Genomic DNA, 12,419 nt, shown 5'->3' with positions numbered 1-12,419 from the left:
ACTGTAAGCCAAACATGACCATGAAAGGGGTCACACATGGCCAAAAGATTATGTTGAAGTATCTCCCATGTCTCTGCCACCCTCAGCGCCGGGAACTCTACGTTCCTTTTTATACTCCCATACCATACTTCAAGTCTCTCCCTCAAGCTCAATTCTTGGCTCATTCTCCTAGCAGTAGCTCAAACAGCCTTGAAGTATGGTTTAGCAAAAAAAGCATTGAATTGTTGGTCTGGCTTTAGTCATCATCCTGTTAGAGAACTGAAGAACATCTGAGGTTGCAAAGGACCTCTAGACATCAGTCCAATGTCTTTGCTAGGAACTAGGTCAACTAGAGTAGGTTGCCCATGATGTTGCTAGGTATTGAATATCCCCATGTATGTCTGCACGTATGAGATGAAGTTTAGACCACAATAATAGAGTTTCAGGTCTGATACGTGCTGTAGATCTATGTCTACTACTAGGTAAGAAAGGACTAAAAAGATAAGTACTGAGGAGTACTGTTGTATTGTGTGGTGAAGCCATGAAATACCTTTCAAAACAAAATAAAAACTCAAGGCAAGTCCCTCAGAAAGCTCATAATCCATTCATTTGAGCTTGGAAAGTACTTAGTTTCATAAGAGTATAAGTTTGTAGCTCCTGATGATGAGTAAGAATACTCCACTTCTAGCTATTACCTTTCAAAGAGACTTGTGTACAGTCAATAATTCTCTGCTATTACTTTTTCATACAAGAAATAGGCTCCCATGCCACAGACATGTTATTTTATTTGCAGTGGAAGTGGTGAGAAATGTCAAGGTAGAAAAGGAGTTGTGTTTGAAGAATGTACTTTTTGTGGTGCAATTTTCATATTTTTGTATGAGAACTTTAAAGATTTTCCTATGTCTCAGTGCAAAACTTGGTATGATGGTAACTAGACCAGAAAAAGTAAACTGCTCTGAGTCTAAATAAAGCCATTTTATTAATATCAGTCTTCATATCTATTTGTCTTGAATATACATTCTTGCTTTCTATCTGATGGGTACCATGACTTTCTGAGCCCTGTGCCAGTAGCAAGGGATTCTATTTGGTCCCTTGACAAGGATTTGCTGTACCATCTGTGTATGTGGCAGGAAGTTCCCAAACTGTATCAGGCTCACAGATGTAGCTTAAACTTACATTTGTAAAAGTATTTACCTTTCTCAAGCATGGTTTAGCTATATTTAGATGTGAGTGCAAAGGAACAGCCTTACCAGCACTTCTCTGTGGCAGAAATTCAACTTTCTTTCCTGAATATGACCTGGTATGAGGTCTCAGAGGTTAATATCCATAATATGACAAAGGCTAGTAAGAGCCATCTACTGTTACAGTTAAGGATTTCAACCTCTTAAATCTTGCAAGCAGTTGAGCTGTAAGTCAATGCACTATCTTGTATAAATATCACTGATTTCAACTAGCCTCTAGTCCTCAGACATTTATAGGTTGAAAATTAGCTTCCTTTAAAGGTAAATTTTATCTAATTAATTTGTCCTTTTGTTTCTGGATTGGTGTCATTCCAGAAGGATAACATTTGGACAGAAAAGCCTGGGTGTTGTATCTAATATGGGAAAAGGAAGTGATTCTTATTTAAAAATGTGATTGAAAGAAAGAAAACCAAACATACTGTAGGTCACATGAAAATCAGCTAAGATGACTTTTTCTCTTTCTGTCTGCACTGAACACTGAACTTCAGATCTTATGGTGTGGTGAAAATGGGATGAATGTCTCTAGATTCACTGTGCATGATCCTCTTCAGTTAATGGATTGATTACCCTACATGATTAAAGTCATATCAGATATTATACAAGTCAGTGGAACTCTTGTTTAAACATAAGATACTATCTGCCAGAAGCATTATATATAAGCATAGGTTCAAGACCAGTTGACTTACACAAATCAAACCTAAACTTGAAATTCAGCTTGGATTCTATGGTATTCCAGAACTGCCATAAACTGGAATTTCCAGAAGATCCTGAACTGTACTGGGTTCCACCTATATAAGCTTCTATGAATATATACAGGTAGATGACATGCATGTCGGAGAAAGACCTCCTCACTCTCTACAGCTACTTGGAAGGAAGTTCTATTGAGAATCATAGAATCATAGAATCAACCAGGTTGGAAGAGACCTCCAAGATCATCCAGTCCAACCTATCACCCAGCCCTAACCAATCAACTAGACCATGGCACCAAGTGCCTCATCCAGTCTTTTCTTGAAGACCCCCAGGGACGGTGCCTCCACCACCTCCCTGGGCAGCCCATTCCAATGCCAATCACTCTCTCTGTGAAGAACTTCTTCCTAATATCCAGTCTATACCTACCCCAGCACAACTTGAGACTGTGTCCCCTTGTTCTATTGCTGGTTGCCTGGGAGAAGAGGCCACCCCCCACCTGGCTACAATGCCCCTTCAGGTAGTTGTAGACAGTAATAAGATCAGCCCTGAGCCTCCTCTTCTCCGGACTGAGCAGCCCCAACTCTGTCAGTCTGTCCTCATAGCAGAGCTGCTCCAGCCCTCTGATCATCCTCGTGGCCCTTCTCTGGACATGCTCCAGCATCTCCACATCCCTCTTGTAATAGGGACTTTAGATTGGATATTAGGAAAAGTTCTATTCACTGAAAGGGTTATGAAGCACTGGAATAGGCTGCCCAAGGAAATGGTTGGGTCACCACCCCCCGAGGTATTTTGAATGACATGGAGGTGTGCCAGTCAGGGACATGGTTTAGCTGTGGATTTGGCAGTCTTAGTTCAACGATTGGCCTTGCTTACCTTAAAGATATTTTCCAACTTTCGTGGGTTTGAGGCACTGAGATGTCTTAAATTATACAGTACAGACCTCCAGAGGGCTAGACAGGGGCCAGGAAATTGTGGCTTGTTCTGCCATGTCTTTGTAAGCTGACTGTACAGCCAGCTCCTTCTCTTTTCCCCCTCCTCTGCTCTCCTGGGAAGGTGTCAGATCTTATCTGCTATGGGGGAGGATCTGAGCAGCCTATCTGTGGCCTTGAGCAGCCTGGATATTTTTTTTTCTATGCAATTCAGACCTGAATTCAGGAGAAATGGGGCTGGGGGGAAGAAAGGAGCACTTAGTCCTGGGTATTAAGGTATGGCTGGGGGGAAGGCTGCTTGGTGTGTATTACAGATTTACTCATTCTGTATCTTTTACATATATATATATATATATTTTTTTTTTTTTTTAATGCAATTCTGCATTTCTCTCCAATTCTGCAAAGCATTTTTCTTTTACCCCTTTCTGGAAGAGGTAAAAGAGCTTCTGTGTGCTCAAAACCAAAACGCCAACCTAGGTGATACTGAGAATCTATGCTATTATTTCTCTCCAGACTGAAGAAATTCAGTGCCCTCTCTTCTGAGGTGATAAGCTTCAGACCTCTGGCCGTGTCACTCTGAAGTTGCCATGTATTGTGTGTGTGAAAGCAAAGAAAAATATTTGATAACTGTATTAAAATATTAAATAAATCCAAACGATATCTCAGTTCAACAAACATGTATCAGATGTGTTAGAAGTATTTGTTTCTCCTTGAAGCTAAATAACTGTCTTCTTTCCTCATTTTTCAGAGACTGAAACTGAAAGTGCACCACCACCACCTCCAGGTTAGTGTAAAAATCACTAATTTATGCTGTAACACTAACAACGGTTTCATGAGACTAGACAGTACATAGCCCTAATATAGTTTGTGTTCATTGTCCTTTTGAAAGCAAGAGGAAAGTATGAAAAGTGAGAAAACCTGCCCAAATATGATGTTCTTACTTCACTTTGCCTGTGTATTGATTTTTCAGACTCACTTTTTGTTTGTGAAAGGTTTGTTTGTGTGATGATGCAAATGTCCTTCAGGATACAAGAAAATTATTGCTGCTTAAATACTGTGTCTAAATTATGCTGTCATCTCTGATAAAGAACACCATCTAACCACCAAAATAGTATCCTTCATTTCTCCTCAAAAGTGTGCCATGAGTAGTTTACAGAATCAAGCATGGGATTCATTTTACCTAATTTTAGCCACCTGAAGATTAAGCATCTTGTCCAAGATGTTCAGCAGTGCTCCACCTATAAACAGTGGAGCAGATCCTGGGGTCATACATGCTCGGCCAATTGACATTTCCTGGATAACCTGTCTAAAATGTCACTGGATGTCTATGTATAGGCAATCACCTTGGGGAGTCTGGTTGTCTAAGCTGGAATGGGTGAAAGAGTAGGGCTTCAGGTAAAATGGAAGATCTGTGCAAAGCTGCTACTTTTCCTTTAGTGGGAACTGGAAAAGTAGGCAAGCCTTTGCCTTCTGGGTTCTATTTGCATTGAGTAACTTGAGTTATATTCTCAGATGTTGGTTACTACATATATACATTCTTCATGTCTAATTTAACTGTTTGGTGAGTTTTCTACTCTGTATAACCACCTAAACAGCAATAACAAACAGAATAAATACTCCCCAGGTGTTAAACCTGCATTTACCTGCAGTCTTGCAAACTGGCATTCCATGAGACTGATTCAAAACTTTTTTGTTTAAATGATATACTAATTAAAAAGCAGCAATGTCTGGACATAGCATCATCATATGCCACAAGGAGTTTTGTGTTTAAATAACCCATATATTATTTTTATGTTAGGGTAAACTCTTTCATTTTGCACATATTTGTAAGGAAAAATGATGTTTCTTCATTATGGTTGTGTTTTACTCAACCATAAAATCTGTCCAGTTGATATTAAAGTAATTAATTTCAAAATATTCACACTGAGGGTTCTTATCTGATGCACTCTGTATCTGAATTCATGCTATTTATCAACCTTAACTTTTAAGTACAAATGCACTGAGAAACTGTTTTTTGTAGACAGAAAGGAAAAGTGTCTTTGAAGCACTATATTAAAAATATAATTTTCAAATGTTAGCATTTGAAAATCAATAGCATCTTCATTTCTGCTTAAGTACACATGATTCAATCTGTGATCACTCCTGGAATCCTGGGCTTTGTCCCCATACCTGTACTTCTTCTATGAAACAAGTATAATATCATCAGGCCTTTATAGTCATATCAAGCTGGACTATTTCTAAGCTGAAAGCAGTGGTCACTTCTCCAAGCTTCCTTCTGCCTGACTCAAGTTGCTGTCAGCCTGGATTTCCAAGTGCTCTCATACAAAGAGGGAAATTGTTCAAGAGCCTAAATGCAGTAACATAACTATTTTCTTTGGCACGATCAGCGTATGAACTACCAGAAATTTTTGGGAAGCCACTTTAAGGTCTCCTTCTAGATCTCAATATCAAGCCAACAGATTTGTATACTTGGGCCTTATGGAGATTTTAAACGGGATTTTGACATGCTACTACCTGCAAAGAACAGTGAACTAATCCCAGTTCATAGCTGGAAAGGGAAGCGTTAGTATAGGAAAATCCCCATTAAAAAGGAAGAAGTTTGATCATCTGGCCAAGTTGGACAACCTGACAAATGAACCTTGGAAATTTAGGGAAACCAGACAGAAGCATATGGGAATCTGTTGTTCTTCCAAAACATGGACTTGTCTTCCAAATTTTAAGTTTTATTTTCATATGTTATATTTTTGTTATGGAACTGGAACATCTCTCTCAGGTAGAAAGGCTGAGGGACCTGGCGCCTTTTAGTCCAGAGAAGAGAAGGCTGAGGGACATCTTTTCAATGCTTATAAATACATAAAGGGAGGGTGTCAGGAGGAGTCTTTTTCAGTATTGCCCAGTGACAACACAAGAGGCAAGGGGAAAAAACTTCAACATAGGAAGTTACATCTAAACATGAGGAGGAACTTCTTTACTTTGAGGGTGGTAGAGCACTGGAATGGGCTGCCCAGAGAGGTGGTGGAGTCTCCATCTCTGGAGTCATGGAAAACCCACATTGCCCCGTGCAGGCTGCTCTAGGTGAACTTATTCCAGTGGAGGGGGTTGAACTGGTAATCTCAGAGGTCCCTTCCAACCCATATCAATCTGTGAATTATGTTAATTATGTGAATTTGCCAAATCTGTGCACATGTGGACAAGAAATTAGGACACTCAAAATATCAGATGGCTCTTGCAGCTGTTTCCTCCATGATACAAAAGTTCTCTTAATGTCTTGATGATGTTAGTCTATCGATTTTCACCCAGACCCATGTTCTATTGGGTGATTGCCAGATAAGCTTGCCACAGAAAGTCTTTGTAAACAGGCAATAGAATGTTGACTACACCTACACATATGAACAGAATTTATATGATTTAACAAGTTTTTAAAGGACTTTTTACACAAACTGATTTGGACAGGAAGCCAAAGAGAACAGGAATTCTATCAAATCCTGAAACAAATAAAACACAAACATTTGTGTTTTGTAGAAAATACAGTCCAGTCTTATGAGGTCAAAGATAACTCATGATCACCTTCTTGGAGTACAGGACAGGATGGCAACTTTCCATCAAGAAAGCTAAAACCAAATAGCTTTAGGAAAAAATATTATTATAATGATAAAGTATAGGCTGGATGGTAGGAGGAAGTTCTGCCCAGAGAGAGTGATTGGCATTGGAATGGGCTGCCCAGGGAGGTGGTGGAATCACCGTCCCTGCAGGTGTTCAAGAAAAGACTGAATGTGGCACTTAGTGCCACGGTCAAGTTGATTGGACAGGGCTGGGTGATTCTACAATTCTATGGAGCTCTGGCAGACAAATATTTGGCAGCATCTTATGTTTCTTACAATTCCATTCAAATTCACAATGATATGTCACTCATTTCAAAGGCTTTGCAATTAATCCCAAGGAGAAGAGCCTAACACTTGCTATTTGTAAAAATCACACTATTCTTCTTCTACTGTGTACAGGAACATCAGTCTTAGATGACTCATTCCAAACATAGAAAATGCATTGATATGCAGAGCTGTACATTGCTTTGTGGCATTACAATTGCATATTACATGTATCTGTATAGCAATAATTCATAATTTGGGGGTTTCAATACTAACAAACCCCCTATTTCTTTATTTTTAATACTGTGTAAGTTTTTCTTTTTACCTTAAGATCCTCTCAAAAATATACTTGTCCTTCCCAAACAGAACAAAAATCACCAGAGGAGGGTGGAACTGAAAAGGGTAAAGGTGAGTCTGAAAACATATTTGAAAAATGGACCCTAAAGAGAATATTCCTAAATTCTGTTCTGATGCTGGATTGCTTGAGATTTAAAGCAGATCTTTAGTGCCAAAATTCAGAAGTTTCCTGGATCCATTTTTTGCATGACTTATCCAGCACAAGTGAATTAAGATAATTATGAATATCTTCAAAACTTCTGCAAGCAAGACTGACATTTTAGCAACAATATTTATATGGACTGCTTAATTACTAGATCAGATTTCAAGTGATTTGCATGAGCAGAAAGCCATGTTTAAGTGGGCTTGGATGCTGATACTTGACCACACTTGTTAACACTCGGGTATCATATACACTGGTAGCTTTCAAATTAAAGTGGACAGTCTCCTATACTCTAAGCTGTTTCTATTCTCCCACAAAACCTTTCTATTGCATGTTTTACCTTTCCACAAAGTCCAGTAGATTTTTTTTTTCTTATGAAACCACACAATAAGCCTTTCTGTTCTCATTGAAAGTCCAGTATTTGAGCTCACAAGTTCTGAAATGTGTCTTGGAGGACTGTCTGCTGTGAACAAACATAGGACTGTTCCACTAGCAACGTGTGCAAAAATCAGCTCCAGTTTTGATACATTTGTTTGTGCTGATAAGATTAAACTCCAGCTCTTTTGGCAATTCTTCTGGGTATGAAGATACATTTTGAGGGAACTGTGACAAACTGCACTCCTTTTTGTACTCACTGCCAAAGAGGAATTCAAACAGCTCATCATCAGCTTTTTAAATGAACAATCTTTTTTTTCTTCATTCAGATAAAAGGCTAAACCAGACCTAAATATGCTGAAACTGATGGGATGCTTGCTTTTCATTTGGCATGGTTATGCTTCTTTATGGCAAATCAAGAAATGGCTTGGTTGAAACATATTCCAGCTTTTGATACCTTCCAGACAAATTCTTGCCTTACAGACAGACTGAATGCATATTTGATGCTTGTAGATTTATTTGGCAAAGGCTTGCATGACTTTTTTTCTCATCAAAGTCAAAACATAAACAGTGAGAGCGTGTGATTCAAGTATTCTTTTGAAAAGAAAACTGCTGAAGCAGGATTCTGTGCATGTTATTTTGCCAGCTATCTTTGCATCGAGCAATTATTTTGACACACCAAATTTTGTGTGAGTAATCAAATCTGTCATCTTGATAATGGAAACATAATTCATGAATAATTTGCATGCCTAATGATAGAGAAAAGACGAAGATCTTGCCTCAAGCTATTCCAGCAGTCAGTTCAGCTTGCTTTAATTTTGATAACTGAGAAATATTTGTCCCTGAACTGAACATGAAAAATATTTTCCCAACTGCTTCCAAGCCTACATTTCACTGAATAGCAAAGAAAACATGGTAGGTATCTTATCAAATACTCCTATTATCTTTTTATACATTACAATGTTTCTGGTTTAAATTTAGTGAAGGACACAGTTATTTCCTAAGGGGGAAAATGCTTATTTTGTGCTTACCCTCTATAGGGTGATTTTGTTATAAAACAAATTGTCTGAGGTCCCAGTACGGGAAGTGTTTCCAGTTATGGTCAATGGTGCCAGCAGCCACCTCAGCAGGAATACCAGTGAAAGGCTGAACACAAATTGGTAGAAATGATGACCTTCTGCCAAGCTCCAGTAAAAGTGTTACCTCTGCAAAGCAAATGCAGACGTCATTGATAGACACTTGGTAGTAATGTGGAGGGTTGTCTTTTTTAAGTTAGGTATAGTGCAATTGTTCCTATCAACTCCTGTTTTGCTGCAAAATTTCACTAAGTGTGGGAAAGCATATTTTTTTCTTAGAGTGATTTCTTCTTGTTTGTTTGCCAGAAGAAAATGTTTGTAATGGTGAGAACAATTTACAAACCAGGAAAAGGTTGGTTTTTTTCCAAACTCTCAAGTTATTTTCCCTGTAAGATGAGTGTACCACAGCAGCCTAGGTCAGCTCTTCTCTGCAGTGCAGTCAGACTGTGATGGAACTTTGCACTAAAAAAGGAGAGTTTGGTAGTCCATGTAAACCACACAGATCATAATTTTCACTTTGTACTTCAAAGACAAAGTAAACAGCAGAAGTTTGGAAAATAGAGCATACTTCTCTGTGTGTCTGTTTTGCTGTTCTACTTCTCTTTAGTATTTATTGTCTGTGTGCAATTACATATTTATGTTCCTATATGTTCACTGTAAAGTTAAGTGATGGCAGTGCAATAAATTCTTTGCTACTTTTTGTTTGTCTTGCTATAAGTTAGTAGGTCAGATCAGTAAAAAAAATATTTTTGCATAGAATAATCTTCTAGAGCATTTCAAATTTCAAAACCATTATTGTTAAAAGTTCAGGATATACATGATAATTTGTTTTCTTTTCAGAGAAAAGAAGTGACTCAGTAGAAATCCCACCAAACTTACTAGAGTATCCACTATTCACTTGCTTTAAATTCTTTTGCCTTTTAATTTTTTTTTTTAATTTTAGCATTGTCTTACAGATTGAGTCTTGTCATAATCATGTTCCCACTTGCTGAAATAATAATTCATTTTTTTATATCAATTTGCTCATTCCTTTTTTAGGTCCCATCCAGCCATTCAGAGGACTACTAAACTTTCTGCATGTTTTCGTGATACCTTTCTCTCTAGGTTCCATTCAACCACCTACTAAAACATTTGCATGTTTCATCATTATGTCTTCCCAGGTTTTGCTTATCCATTTATCCCTCCACTAAACTTCCACTGCTCTATGTATGTCATTCATTTACCATTTCCAAAGTGCCAAGTCCCCTTGATGGGACCACTGAATACTTTGAAAATCAGATGCAAAACTGAAAGCAACTAAACTTTAAACTCAGTCTCAGACTGCTTAAACTGTGCCCAGTAACTTCAGCATAAACTAAGATAACCCAGGACATGGGTCAAATTACTCTCTATTTATTAATAAAGATAAGGCTTTGCTCTTTATGGTCATCTACCTCTTGTCTTAGCCTTGAACTTGTCCAGATAAATTGTAAGTCACTCTAAAACTGCAAAACATCATCTCTTCCCTATTTACCACTCTGCACATACACACTTGGCATATCTCTCATGCTATCTCCATTGGCTCTCAGTTGAGTGAGAGCAGGGAATAACAAGAAAGAGTAATTAATTTCTTGGCTTTGTTGTCTGATTAGATCAATCTTGAGATGCTGTTTCAGTGGAGCCAGTTCCAAAATTCCCATTTGATTGTGTAGTGTCAGGCTTTCTGACACACAGCTTTCAAGTGTTCTTCTAAACAGCTAAGAAGCAGCAAGTAAAATACACGACTGGTATGATTTTGTCTCTCCTGCAAAATACTATCAGCAATGTGTCTGAAGACAAAATAGCAGCTCCCACATTTGTGTGGCCTATTTCAAGCCGAGGGAAAATGAAGGGTCAAAAATTCCTATCAGCAGCTCATACATAAATTAGTAGTTATTACTTTTGTTTTTACAGCTTTTTCTATACTTTTACTGTCTTATCAGTCAGAAATTTTAGATTAGCTACTTCTTTCCTCCTACAGGACTCTATTCCTGATGGACCTCCAAGAGACCTGGTCCTCAGTTAATATGATCATTTCAATATGAGGAAATAAATGTAAAAATCCTATTTGATAATGAAAATACATCATAGATGAATAGAAACCAGAAAAAAAATCACTATAGAGTAATAATCCTACTGGTTTACTGTCAACCTTGGGCACTGTGGTAAAGGGTTGGACTTGATGATCTGTGAGGTCTCTTCCAACCTTGGTGATACTGTGATACTGTGATTTCTTCATACCTACATTGCTCTTGTCATGCAACAGATTGTCAAATGCATTCCATTAAAAGTTTACTTGCAGAAGGTAAGGACAGTAACCCAAAAAGTACAGATCAACCACATGGTTCGATATTTTTGTGAATTTTGTCATCTTTAAATAGCAGTTATTGCTAACATAAACAAACATTCATGCCAAAAAAACCCAGTCAGTTAAAGCTGTTGAACCATTTTTCATACTCATTCACTAGTTGGTTCATTTAGCCCTAAAATGCTGAGATACGAGGATTGATTGTTACCAATCTATCAAAAGAATCCTACTGGCATGGATCATTTTCACATTCTTTGCACATACAGCACTTTCAATTGTGCTTTCGTATGGATACTTCTGAAATGCTTGTCTGTTTGATTTGTGTTTGTGAAATTATAGGCTACCCTGGAGAAACCCCAGCAATCCCTCTGAAAAACTAATAACTCCTCCTTGTTGAGTTTGGTTTTCAAATGTTTCTAAAAAAGAGAAGTGAAATAGAGTGGGCCTTTAATAATGTCATTATGATATACCATAATATAGGGTGTGTCACATCAAATGTTTTATGATCACAGTATCACAGTATCACAGTATCACCAAGGTTGGAAGAGACCTCACAGATCATCAAGTCCAACCCTTTACCACAGAGCTCAAGGCTAGACCATGGCACCAAGTGCCACGTCCAATCCTGCCTTGAACAGCCCCAGGGACGGCGACTCCACCACCTCCCCGGGCAGCCCATTCCAGTGTCCAATGACTCTCTCAGTGAAGAACTTTCTCCTCACCTCAAGCCTAAATCTCCCCTGGCATAGCTTGAGGCTGTGTCCTCTTGTTCTGGTGCTGGCCACCTGAGAGAAGAGAGCAACCTCCCCCTGGCCACAACCACCCCTCAGGTAGCTGTATACAGCAATAAGGTCACCCCTGAGCCTCCTCTTCTCCAGGCTAACCAATCCCAGCTCCCTCAGCCTCTCCTCGTAGGGCTGTGCTCAAGGCCTCTCCCCAGCCTCGTCGCCCTTCTCTGGACACGCTCAAGCATCTCAATGTCCCTCCTAAACTGGGGGGCCCAGAACTGAACACAGCACTCAAGGTGTGGTCTAACCAGTGCAGAGTACAGGGGCAGAATGACCTCCCTGCTCCTGCTGACCACACCATTCTTGATGCAGGCCAGGATGCCACTGGCTCTCTTGGCCACCTGGGCACACTGACTGTATCAGAAAGAATGTTCTGTACCCTTTTAAGCCATCATCGACCACAACAGTGGCCCTATTGACAAAAAGAATGAAAGTACACTTGATACTTTCATGAAACACGGAGAGAGATTTATAGTGCAATTATTTAGCCTTGCATTCATTTAGTTGCCAGTACACACTAAAACATCTGACATGACTTTACTATCACTATGCTTTCGCTGAAAATCAACATCTCCAATGTCTGCTTGTGCCATTGGATGATGTGGGCAGTGAGAACACTTCCACTAAAAAAATATTTTTGTTTTTTTCTG

Source organism: Pogoniulus pusillus, chromosome 15, assembly GCF_015220805.1.
Source record: "Pogoniulus pusillus isolate bPogPus1 chromosome 15, bPogPus1.pri, whole genome shotgun sequence".
NCBI classification, from domain to species: domain Eukaryota; kingdom Metazoa; phylum Chordata; class Aves; order Piciformes; family Lybiidae; genus Pogoniulus; species Pogoniulus pusillus.
Note: the sequence above shows the minus strand (reverse complement) of the source record.